The 11,812-nt window shown below is 41.8% G+C and overlaps 1 protein-coding gene across 2 annotated transcripts in view; it reads left to right on the top strand.

Annotated features, from left to right (window-relative positions):
• Nucleotides 1-372: 372 nt before the first annotated feature.
• Nucleotides 373-11,812, top strand: part of KIAA1958 (KIAA1958 ortholog) — a 152,554-nt gene continuing 141,114 nt past the window's right edge. The window contains exon 1 of one of the 2 annotated variants that reach the window (XM_027034838.2): nt 373-632. The gene's annotated coding sequence lies outside the window, so the exon portion shown is untranslated. The remainder of the gene's footprint in view (nt 633-11,812) is intronic. The other variant, XM_053204783.1, reaches the window with a different exon arrangement.

Below are 11,812 nucleotides of genomic sequence, written 5' to 3'. Positions count from 1 at the left end.
ACGAACGGAGCAGGTTCTTGCAAGGTCTGCTCCTTGGGTTTAGGTGGAGCTGTATGGAGCTCCAAGGAGCAGTGGGGACCGCGGCAGGACGGAGAGCTGCCCACTTCAGAGCGTAGCGGGGATAGTGGGTTTCACACCTGTCTGGGTGCAGAGACCCGAACCCGTGCGCGCCGGTGTGTGGTAGGAGGGTCGGTCCACACCCCCTCCGGGCAGCGACGACCGCGAGCTCGGAGCGCTTCGTAGGAGGTGTCGTTACACACTTCCTGTAGGTCTCGCGGACCACGGCGCGTTTCCGGTGCCGGCTGGAGCCCGGGGTCCGAGCCCCCGCCCCGTTCGCCGGCCCCGCCCCGCCCGCGCCCCGCCCCCAGCCCGCCGCGCTCCGAGCCGGGCGCGCGGAGCCCGGGGCGCACGGAGCGGCGCGCGCCGGTCGGCAGAGCCAGGCTGGCGCCCCCGCCCCCCGCTCCGCGCCTCCGTCCGCCCGGCGCCTTCCCCGCTCTTGCCGCCGCTCCCCGGCCCTCTGGCCGCTTTCCCTCCCTCCCCTCGGTCCCGCCCCGTCCAGCCCGGGCTGCCCGGCTCCCGCAGGCCCCCCCCGCCGCCCGCGTTCCTATGGACAGACGCACAGACACCTGCAGGTGGGTGAGAGCCCGCGCGCGGGGCGGGGACGAGCGCGCCGACGCTGCGACCTGGGCCGGGGAGCCCCTTTGTGTGGGGGGCGGTCGCGCTGGGGTCCGGGCTGTCTCCTCTTCGGCCGCCAAGCAGTGACCCGGCTGAACCCTCTTTTGTCTTCTCTGGGGGGGGGGGGCGGGGTGGGAAGGCCGAGAGTCAGGGCAGCGACCCGGGCGGCCAGCCGTCGCCGGGCTTGGGGGCGCGACGGGTGAGACCCCAGGCGGCCGAGCGGGCTCCGGGAGCGAGCTTCGGCGGCCGAGGCTCTGGTCAGCCTTCGCGGGGCCGGCGCGGCGCCCGGCATCTCCTGTCGCCGCCGCGGGCGCGCTGCGTGGGTCTGGCTCGCCTGCTCCTGCTCTTGGGTCTGTTTGGAGGTGGGAAGGAGGGCGGGAAGGAGAAAGAAAAGATCTGCCCTCTTAGTTTCCAAGTGTTGAGATGGTTGTGGAGAGAGGGAGAGAGGTGGTTCGGGGCTTTGCCCGACTTGTTTCCCTCGCGAGAGGCACGCTGAGGTGCGTGTGGGGCGTGTGTGGAGGAACGTGCATCGCTTCGGTCCCTTATTTATTGTTTCTAACGGAGGAGGGCTTTCTCCGAAGCGCTCTTCCGCCCCCTCCCCCATCCGAGGCTGCGCGCAGTGATTTGTGTTTGTTATCAAGTACATCGACAAATGTATTCCCTGGGTGCAAGGAGGCTGGGTTGACCAGAATCAAACCCAGATCAGAGAAGGTTTCTGGTTTTCAGGTGGTTCCTCTTCTGTTTCTTAAGATTAGGTTGGGACTTTCAGGCAAATCAAAGATGAACATGGCTGTGATTTTTTAGGAATTTTTGGATATCTCTCCATATTTTAAAGTTTGATGGTAAAGTTTTGCTGTTTCCCAGACTCCTTAGGATTAGCCTGACCGAATCTTCTACCTATTAAGTAAACAGTTAACAAGCGACTCAGATAGTGATAGCTTCCACAGTGGAGGTTAAGTTGGAGTGCAGTAAACATCTAGTTTTCCGTTCAGGCTAAAACCTTTATTTTTGCTGGTTTAAAATATGAGATCTTCCACAGCGTGTGGGGAGAACGTGAATGTTAGAACTGATTTTTCTCCCTGTGATTGTTCTTTCCCTCTTTTATTCTATGTTTTTATGTATTCTCTCTTTACAAAACCTAACGATTGGGTTGCACTGGTGGATATAATTTTTTGAAAAGTACCGTGGGTGATATTTCCGGTTTATGTTATTTATCTGAGTTTCTTATGAAGAGTTGATATATATTTGTAGATATCCAAATTGTAAGTGAAGTTGACTAAGTACCCAGAAACTTAATATTGCACATTCAGATTTTTAATGCAGGTACAGATTTATATCTTTATATTAATCTCAATTTACTCACTTCTGGAGACTTTTTTTTTTTTCTTTTTGTCTGTTGTTTGGAATCCATGTTGACAAATTTAAATTTGACTTATCAAGGAGATTAAAAGAATAGTTTTGGGTACACTCAGTTATATATACAGCTATATGTAGAAAACAGAGGCTTTCCTTGAAAAACATAGTGGTGCAAAATATTTAAATTTTCATCAAATGAGATATAGAAAGCAATGTGCTTCTACAGACGCAATGTGCTTTCATCAGAAAGCAGAGCACACTTTAAAAAAAAAAGGTTTTCTTTTTACACTTATTTTTGAGAGACAGAGTGAGACAAAGTGAGAGTGGGGGAGGGGCAGAGAGAGAGAGAGGGAGACACAGAATCCGAAGCAGGCTCCAGGCTCTGAGTTGTCAGCACAGAGCCTGACGCGGGGCTCGAACCCACAGACCGTGAGATCATGACCTGAGCCGAAGTCGGACGCTCAACTGACTGAGCCACCTGGGTGCCCCAGCAGTGCACAGTTTTAATGCAGTTTTAATTAGGCAAACTGATTTTTGTCCTTATGAAGAGGAGACCATTTTAGTATGCCAAAAAGAGTGATCTTCTTCTAGGAGAAAAATTTATCCTAGATTCTTGCCCTAGTTACATTAACAGATTAATATTATTGCATGCCTAATTTTATGTATACCTGGAGTGTACATTTTTGTACACTTAAAACCTAGAAGAGGCTACTTCTAACATTTGTCTCACCAGCCCCTTTGAATTGATCAAATTATATTCCTGCTTTGACTTCCTGTCTAGATTAGCTAAACCAAATTAGGCTGCATAGAGCTCAGTGCAAGGCACTAGTAAGCTCTTGAGCAGGGTTCTTCTTTTTCAATAAGGATGGCCTAAAGAGCATGGGTATTGAAATTTGTTCGGGCTTATTGTCCTAATTTGTTTTTTTTGTTTTTTGTTTTTTGTTTTTTTTTATTATTGTCCTAATTTGTATTAGGAATGGGATGGAATTCGAAAACACTCCCAGAGTTTCAGCTATTAGATTACACACTCTTTATCAGTTCTTAGAAATTTCAAAAAAAGAAAATAACAACTTGAATTGCTTGTTTATGTATTTATTTATAGGACTGGCAATTGGAGGGATAAGGTTTAACAAAGAGTCAGTGTGTAAATTAAACATTAAGAGTGTGTGGCCTGTTTTGAGAATTGCTTGGCAACTTGTAGTTATGCCTAACAGTTTTCTGGGATTGGCAGTGTAGTGTCTTTACGTGGGCTGGCTAAAAGATAACACCTAGTTTTTTTTGCTTTGTTTTTATTTTTGGCTCTGATATGTGGATATTTTTTGGTTTTTGTATAATTAGCAGTAACATTTTAGTGTAATCAGAAGCAGTGCAGAGAAACTTACATATTTTCAATTGATTTCTCTTCTGGTATGTCGGTGTTTAGGAAGGCATATAAATTATTTTTTAGTCTTCATCGTTGAAATTTTTTTCAGCTACTAAATGTTACTTCCAGAAATTTTGAATTTTTATGTAAAGTTGGGTTTTAAATATACTTGAGCAATATAAACTGACACTTACCAGTTTCCTTTTTTTTTTAAGCAACACTAAGCTGTCCAGTTAAATTTGATAGGCTTGAAAATCTATAGACTTTTCCTGCTTGTTAGTTACCAGCGTGTTACCATTAAAGGAAACCCAAAATGGCCACTTGGGATTACTTGGAACCCTCAAAGGACTGGTATTATCATTAGTAATACCCAAATGGAAGCTGAAAAGTAGCAATTTTATTCTTTATAATAGACCTGTGACTTTCAGATCCTTCCTTTTCATGAAGTTTTTTGTAGCCTGGTGTGGAAGCAGGTCTTGACTGTTAGAAGTGTGGACAGTGACCTCTCATTCCAGCCTTTATCGTCCTGCATTGTTTAAGAATGGCACAAACTCGTGCTGCTCTTGGAAAATGCGGAATTCATTCTTGGATTAATATTCTGCTACCAGATGTACGAGGCTGGCTCTGAAGAAGCTTTTTCTTTTAAATACTGTCAAAAATAGAGAAGCTGAAGATTGGAGAGAAGCCATTTATTTTGAACAGTTTATTTTTTGACAGTTTGTGTTTGTAAAGAAACCTGCTCATAATATTTACTTAAGAGAGCTACATAGTTGCCTGAGGAAGCCCCACAGGTTTCTTTTTTCCTTTAAAAAAGTTTCCATAGAGCTTAACTCTTATGTGATACTTCTTGACTTTGCTTTTGATTAGTTGATTTATGGACTTTATTTACCAGCATGATTGGAGAATTCTTTTGCTGTACAGAAATTGCACTCTGCCTGTGCTCTGATCTGTTTCCTAGGTAACAAATGTACTGCATAGATTCCATAATGAGGACTGTGGTTGGCTAGTTACAGTGTAAATTCTGTTGTTTGGTAAAGCTTAGTCTCAAATTCAAATAAAGGTCAAGAAACCAAAAGTACTCAAGATGCAGATTTTTGAATTTTATTTTGTATTCAATGTCAACAAAGTTTAATATGCTTTTCTGGAGAAAGGCAAATTATGCAGCAGTATTCAAGTGTATTTTGTAAAGTCTTGAAACAGTTGGAGAGCCTTTTCACTATTCTATATTGGTAATACCAATGGCTTTAGTGACAAGATGTATTTCAAAACTTTGTCACACTTTAATATAGATAGCAAAGTGTTGTTGTCTAGGACATCTGTAATTGGTTCTTTTGTACTGAAAGAAAAGTAACATATATGTTGCTAACTTGTGCAATTTCATGTGAAATACAACTTTTAAAAACTTTAAGAAGGCATTAAAACATTTAAGAAACTTTTAAAAACATTAAAAGTCTTGTTGTAAAATGATGCATTTGACTCTAGCTATTTCCCCTCTGATCTGCCTGAACTTTGGCCCCCTCAGCACCTGGGAGCAAGTCTCTTTTAGGTAGCTACAAATTGGAAAATAGCTTTCTCCTTTACCTTACTGTCCTCTCAAAATCTATGGCCTGTATAGTTTTAGATACAGGGCAAGAAATAATATAGGTTCAATTATTAGTGATTATTACTTGTTTAAAAAAAACTTGCAATGAACCATAATTTCATTAATACTCACTGAAACTATCTTTTCATTTGATGCTTGCAACTGTTTTTGTTTGTTGATCGTCAGGGATTCTGTTAGCAAAAAAAAATTTTTAAGTTATTTATTTATTTATTTATTTATTTATTACATTTATTTATTTTTGAGAGACAGAGTCAGAGTACAAGTGGGGGAGGGGCAGAGAGAGAAGGAGACACAGAATCTGAAGCAGGCTCCAGGCTCTGAGCTGTCTTACAGAGCCTGATGCGGGGTTTGAACCCACAAACCATGAGATCGTGACCTGAGCTGAAGTTGGATGCCCAACTGACTGAGCCACCCAGGCGCCCCAAGTTATTTATTTATTTTGAGAGAGAGTGGGAACGAGTGCAAGTGGGAGAGGGGAAGAGAGAGAGGGAGAGAGAATCCTAAGCAGGTTCTGTGCTGTCAGCATAGAGCCTGACATGGGGCTCGATCCCAAGAACTGTGAGATCATGACCTGAGCTGAAATCAAGAGTTGGTGCTTAACCGACTGAGCCACCCAGGTGCCCCTGAAAATTTTTTAAAGTTAATCTGAGGAGCACTTGGCTGGCTCAGTGGGTAGAGGATGCAGCTTGGGGTCGTGAGTTTGAGCCCCATGTTGGGTGTAGAGCTTACTTTAAAAAAAGTTAATTTGAATTCTAAAGAATTATCCAAAGTTGCTACCATTACTTTCTCTTGCTTGGCAGGATTGTTTATGTATTATTTACTTACTTTTTTAGTTGATTTCAGGAATAAGACGTATCTTATTTGGGTGTTCCTTCTTCTTGGTTTTCCTTAGAACTGACACTACTTGAAACGTTTCCAGGCTTTTCAAGTTGCAAATATTGTGTCCATTATGTTTTCTCTTGAATGTTCACTATTTAAAGTTTTTTTTTGGATTATTATTTTTTTTCTTTTCTTTTCTTTTTTTTAACGTTTATTTATTTTTGAGACAGAGAGAGACAGAGCATGAACGGGGGAGGGGCAGAGAGAGAGGGAGACACAGAATTGAAAGCAGGCTCCAGGCTCTGAGCCATCAGCCCAGAGCCCGTCGCGGGGCTTGAACTCACGGACCGCGAGATCGTGACCTGAACTGAAGTCAGAAGCTTAACTGACTGAGCCACCCAGGTGCCCCTATTTTTCTTTACAATATTTTTAAGTAGGCTCCACGCCCAATGTGGGGCTCAAACTCACAACCCCGAGATCAAGAGTCTTGTGCTCCAGGGGTGCCTGGGTGGCTCAGTTGGTTAAGCATCCGACTTCGGCTGAGGTCATGATCTCAGGGTTCCTGAATTTGAGTCTCACATGGGGCTGTCCGCTGTCAACGCGGAGCTGGCTTTGGATCCTCTGTCCCCTTCTCTCTCTGCCCTTCCCTCTCCCTCCCTCCCTCCCTGTCTCTCTCTCTCTCTCTCTCTATCTCTCTCTCTCTCAAAAATAAACATTAAAAAAAAAAACGAGAGTTGTGTGCCCCTATTTAAACATTTTTTAATTGGGGTGCCTGGATGACTCAGTTGATTGAGCATCTGAGTCTTGGTTTCCATTCAGATCATGATCTCACGGGTTTATGGGTTTGTGGGTTCAAGCCCCACATTGGGCTCTGTGCAGACTTTGTGGAGCCTACTTGGGATTCTCTCTCTGCCCTTCTCCCCTCATGCATTTTCTCTCTCTCTCTTTCTCTCTCTCTCTCAAAATAAATAAATAAACATTAAAAAAAATTTAGATGTTTGTTTATTTTTGAGAGAAAGAGAGACAGAGCATGAGCAGGGGAGGGGCACACACACAGAATTCAAAGCAGGCTCCAGGCTCTGAGCTGTCAGCACAGAGCCTCACCTGGGGCTCAGACCCATGAACTGTGAGATCATGATCTGAGCTGAAGTGGGACACTTGACCAACTGGGCCACCCAGGTGCCCCCCCCCAAAAAATAAAAAAAAATAATAATCATTGTGTTATTTAAGGCATAGTCACCACATATCAAAAGCTCTGCTGTTCTGAGACTTCATACTTCTGGGACAGAGTTAACAGTATTTGTGAACTCCTATCTAGCCAGAACTACTTCCTCTTCCTAGCCAGTATTAGTTAACAAGGGCTGCCATAACAAAGTATGACAAACTGGGTGGTTTAGACAACAAAATTTTCTTATGCTTCTGGAGGCTAGAAGTCCCAGATCAAGATGTTGGCAGAGTTGGGTTCTTCTAAGGATTCTCCTTGGCTTTCAATGGCAGTCTTCCTCAGATATTTTCACTATGTGCCTGTCTGTGTCCTATATTCCTCTTTTTATAGGCCATCAAGTCATCACCTTAGAACTCACCCAAATGACCTTATTACCTCTTTAAAGGCCCTGTCTCCAAATATTGTCTCATTTTGAAGTCCTGGGTGTTAGAACTTAAGTATATGAATTTGGCAGGGGTAGGGGGTGAACAATTCAGCTCATAATACAGCCCATTCCTCCACTCATTGCCTTTCATGCATACCTACTTCACTCCATATGTGTGATATAATCAAGTCCCTAGACTACTTGGTTCCTGCTTCCCAAGATTTCTCAGTTCTGTTTGCCCCATACAGATCACATAGTACTCTGTCACCTTTGCCTATCATTGGTCTTGGTTCTACAGTTAAATATATTCAATGCACAACACAAGTCCTTATGCTAAGGCTTCTGTAATCATCATTTGATAGTTTAAAGCTCTTTGAACCCTCATAAATGCCTCATGTGAATAATGTGTCCTGTCTTTCATGGTTAAAACTGTTTGTGGCTTTTATAGTTGAAGGTCAGGGGCGCCTGGGTGGCGCAGTCGGTTGAGCGTCCGACTTCAGCCGGGTCACGATCTCGAGGTCCGGGAGTTCAAGCCCCGCGTCGGGCTCTGGGCTGATGGTTCAGAGCCTGGAGCCTGTTTCCGATTCTGTGTCTCCCTCTCTCTCTGCCCCTCCCCCGTTCATGCTCTGTCTCTCTCTGTCCCAAAAATAAATAAACGTTGAAAAAAAAAATTTTTTTAAAAAAAAGAAGGTCAGTTTTGCTGAATATAAGTACTTGGCTCACATTTTCTTTCCTCGGGTTTCTTAAATATGTTACTCTCTGGTAGGGTTTGGCAAACCTTTTCTGTAAAAGGCCAAATGGTAATTATTTTAGGCTTTGTGGAACATAAGTCACTGTCAAAATTACATAACTTTGCCACTGTAGTGCAAAAGCAGCCATATAGAGTATGTAAATGAGCAAGCATGACTGTGTTTAGAGAAACTTTATTTACAGAACCTGACAGTGGGCTGGATTTGGTACCCAAGCCATAGTTTGCTGAGCCCTATTCTATTGTATTCTGGTAAAAAATGTTGTTGTCAGAGTCTAATACCTGTGATTTTTTTAAAGTGAATTTAACTTTTTCTTAGATGCCCAAAGGACTTTTAATCTTTAAAAACCGACACTTTTACTAGAATATGTATTTTTAAAAAAAAATTTTTTTTCAACGTTTATTTTTTTGGGGACAGAGAGAGACAGAGCATGAACGGAGGAGGGGCAGAGAGAGAGGGAGACACAGAATCGGAAGCAGGCTCCAGGCTCCGAGCCATCAGCCCAGAGCCTGACGTGGGGCTCAAACTCACGGACCGCGAGATCGTGACCCGGCTGAAGTCGGACGCTTAACCGACTGCGCCACCCAGGCGCCCCTAGAATATGTATTTTTAAAGGTTTATTTATTTTGAGGGAGAGACAGAGAGAGCATGAGCAGGGAAGGGTTAAAAAGAGAGGGAGAGAGAGAATCCTAAGCAGGCTTTGTGCTATCAGCGCAGATCTTCATGATCTGAGCCAAAATCAAGAGTTGAACGCTTAACCAATTGAGCCACCCAGATGCCCCTAGAATATGTATTAAGTGTTGGCTGTTCTCATAAATATTTTCATCAGTGATAGATTTTAGTATTTAACGTTTCATTGCTTTCATTTTCTTTTTGGGGTCTCCTGTTACATGTATGTTGGATCTTCATTGCTTGTCTTTTATATCTACATCTTTCCTCAAATTCTTTTTATCTTATTTTTAAAGTTTGCTTTATTTTTGTATTTTTCCTTTTTATCCTTTATTAAGCAGTATCCCTGGTATCTGTCCTTTAAGTCGTGTTCCTCCAGTTTTGTCTTCCTTTCTGAATTTTTTTCTTTCTTATTCTGTCCAGAATTTTGTCATTGCTTTCGTAAGTGCTCTTGTTATGTCCACATTCTCTCTCTCTTTTCTTTTTTTTAGGCTTTCTGTTTCTGATTTATTCTTTATAGCTCCTGTCAGTTTCTTAGTTTCTTTTAATTAATATTAAGATATTATGTTACAGTTCTTATCTACTTTATGGCCATATTTTTCTGATGTGCCTTCATTGGTTAATGCATTATTTGGTTCTTTTTGTCTTTTTATCACAGTACTTCACATAGGATTAGATTGCATTCTTTTCTCTTGTTCATGTTTAATTTAGATGGATTCACCTGTACTGTAGGAGAAGGTTTCTGTGATGGAGGTGGAAGTAGGCCAAGATAGTTTATTTTTATTATTATTATTATTATTAATTTCTAAATATTTTATTTATTTTAGAGAGAGTGTGTGTGTGTACACATGCGCACAAGTGGGACAGGGGCAGAGAGGGAGAAGGAGTCAGAGGATCCGAAGCAGGCTCCACACTGACAGCAGAGAACCTGATGTGGGTCATGAACTGTGAGCTCATGACCTGAGCTGAAATCAAGAGTCTGACATTTAGCTGACTGAGCCACCCAGGTGCCCCTGAGTTTTACATTTTATAGTTAAGTCTGATCTGTTTTGTGTTAATTAAAAAAAATTTTCTTAATGTTTATTTATTATTTTTGAGAGAGAGACAGAGTGTGAGTGGGGGAGGAGTAGAGAGAGGAAGACACAGAATCCAACGCAGGCTCCAGGCTCTGAGCTGTCAGCACGGAGCCCGAGGCAGGGCTCAAACGCCATGAATCGTGAGATCATGACCTGAGCTGAAGTTGGACATTTAATCTACTGAGCCACTCAGGCACCCCAGTGTTAATTTTTATTTAAGGTGTGAAGTTTAGGTTGAAGTTCATTTTTTTGCCTGTGAATGTCCAGTTGCTCCTGCACCATTTGTTGAGAAAGCTGTTCTTCCTCCATTGAATTGCTTTTGCATCTTTGTAAAAAAGCAGTTGAGCATACGGATGGGTCTGTTTCTTGGTCTATTCCATCTGTTTTTGTGAATAGATTTGAGGAGAATCCAGAACTAAGCCTTTGCTACTGTTTAACTTGCTTAGAACTCCTTGTTCATTCTTTTTTCCCCCCTTGTTCATTCTTAAGTATGATTTTTTTTGTTATTATCGTGGAAAACTTTTTGTTCCTGTTGGTCAAAGGGGACAAATATTAGGTTAAAAAAGGTTAAGATATGCAGTAATTTGATTAATAGTTTTTTGAGTTTATTTGCTTTATAATATAGTGATAAGCTGACATAGATTTGTTTCAGAGAATTCAATTCTTTTGTAAATTACTTGGGTTGTTAACATTTTCCTGACAATTGTGGTTCAATAATAATAAGTATAGTTTGGCATCTTGAGAAAACAGAGCTCCACGTTAATGAATTTTTGTATAACTAAAGTTTATTTCTTGTACAAAACTTAAGATTTTAATTATTTTTAGGGAAAATGTTTCCCATCTGTGGTTAAATTTAAATAAAGGGTGGCAATTCAGTTACTTATGGAAATCTGCCAAGAATCCTTTTCTGGCATTTGGATGAACACAAGCAGATAAAGAAATTTGTTTCTGTCCCCAGAAAATTCTCTTCAGCTTTCTGGCTCTGAAGTTTTGCAACTTTAGACAGGTTTCTTACAACAAATGCAAGGAAGATTCCATCCACCTAACTGACAAATTGATCAAATTTATGGATTTACCAAAACCTTGTTTAAACAGTCTTTGAATATTTCTGTGAAATTTTAGCTGAAGGTATTCCCATTCTACCTTCAGAGCAGCATTTTAAGGAATGTTCTGGGTTTTTTTGTTTGTTTTTAGGAATGTTCTGTTTTTGAAAGCAAAGATTATATGATGGCGTAGTCTTTTTGTAAATATTTTCTTTCTAATATATTTCATGCAAATGTGTATATTCAATGAAAAGTATTTATTTTTGTAAATAATATTCTACCAATGAATATATTTTGTTAAATATATTTAGTATTTGTGAATACATTTTAATATGCAGTACTCATAAATTGTTTTTTGGCCAACTGGCTGGTTTACTTCTGACAGATAAAAGTCTTACCGCAAATTATATTTCCTGTATATTTAGCATTTCTCTGATCATGTGTTTATACACTGATAAGGTATAAAACTCTGCACTTTGTGGTACCTGGGTGGCTCAGTTGGTTAAGTGTCTGACTTGTTCTTGGCTCAGGTCATGATCTCACAGTTTGTGAGTTTGAGCCCTGCGCCAGGCTCTGTGCTGACAGCATGGAGCCGGCTTGGGATTCTCTCTCTCTTTTCTCTCTCTGCCAGGTTCTCTCTCAAGTAAATAAATAAACTTAAAAAATCTACACTTTCCATTAATAAAGTAATTGCCTCAAATCTTTAGGTTTTTTTTTTTAATGTATATTTATTTTTTGAGAGAGAGAGAGAGTGAGTGAGCACACGTGTGAATGCAGGAGGGGCACAGAGAGAGAGAGATACAGAATCTGAAACAGGCTCCAGGCTCCTTGCTGTCAGCACAGAGCCCGATGTGGGATTCAAACCCATGA

Source organism: Acinonyx jubatus, chromosome D4 (genome assembly GCF_027475565.1).
Source record: "Acinonyx jubatus isolate Ajub_Pintada_27869175 chromosome D4, VMU_Ajub_asm_v1.0, whole genome shotgun sequence".
Lineage (NCBI taxonomy): Eukaryota > Metazoa > Chordata > Mammalia > Carnivora > Felidae > Acinonyx > Acinonyx jubatus.
Note: the sequence above shows the minus strand (reverse complement) of the source record. Positions and strands in the feature narration are given on the sequence as shown.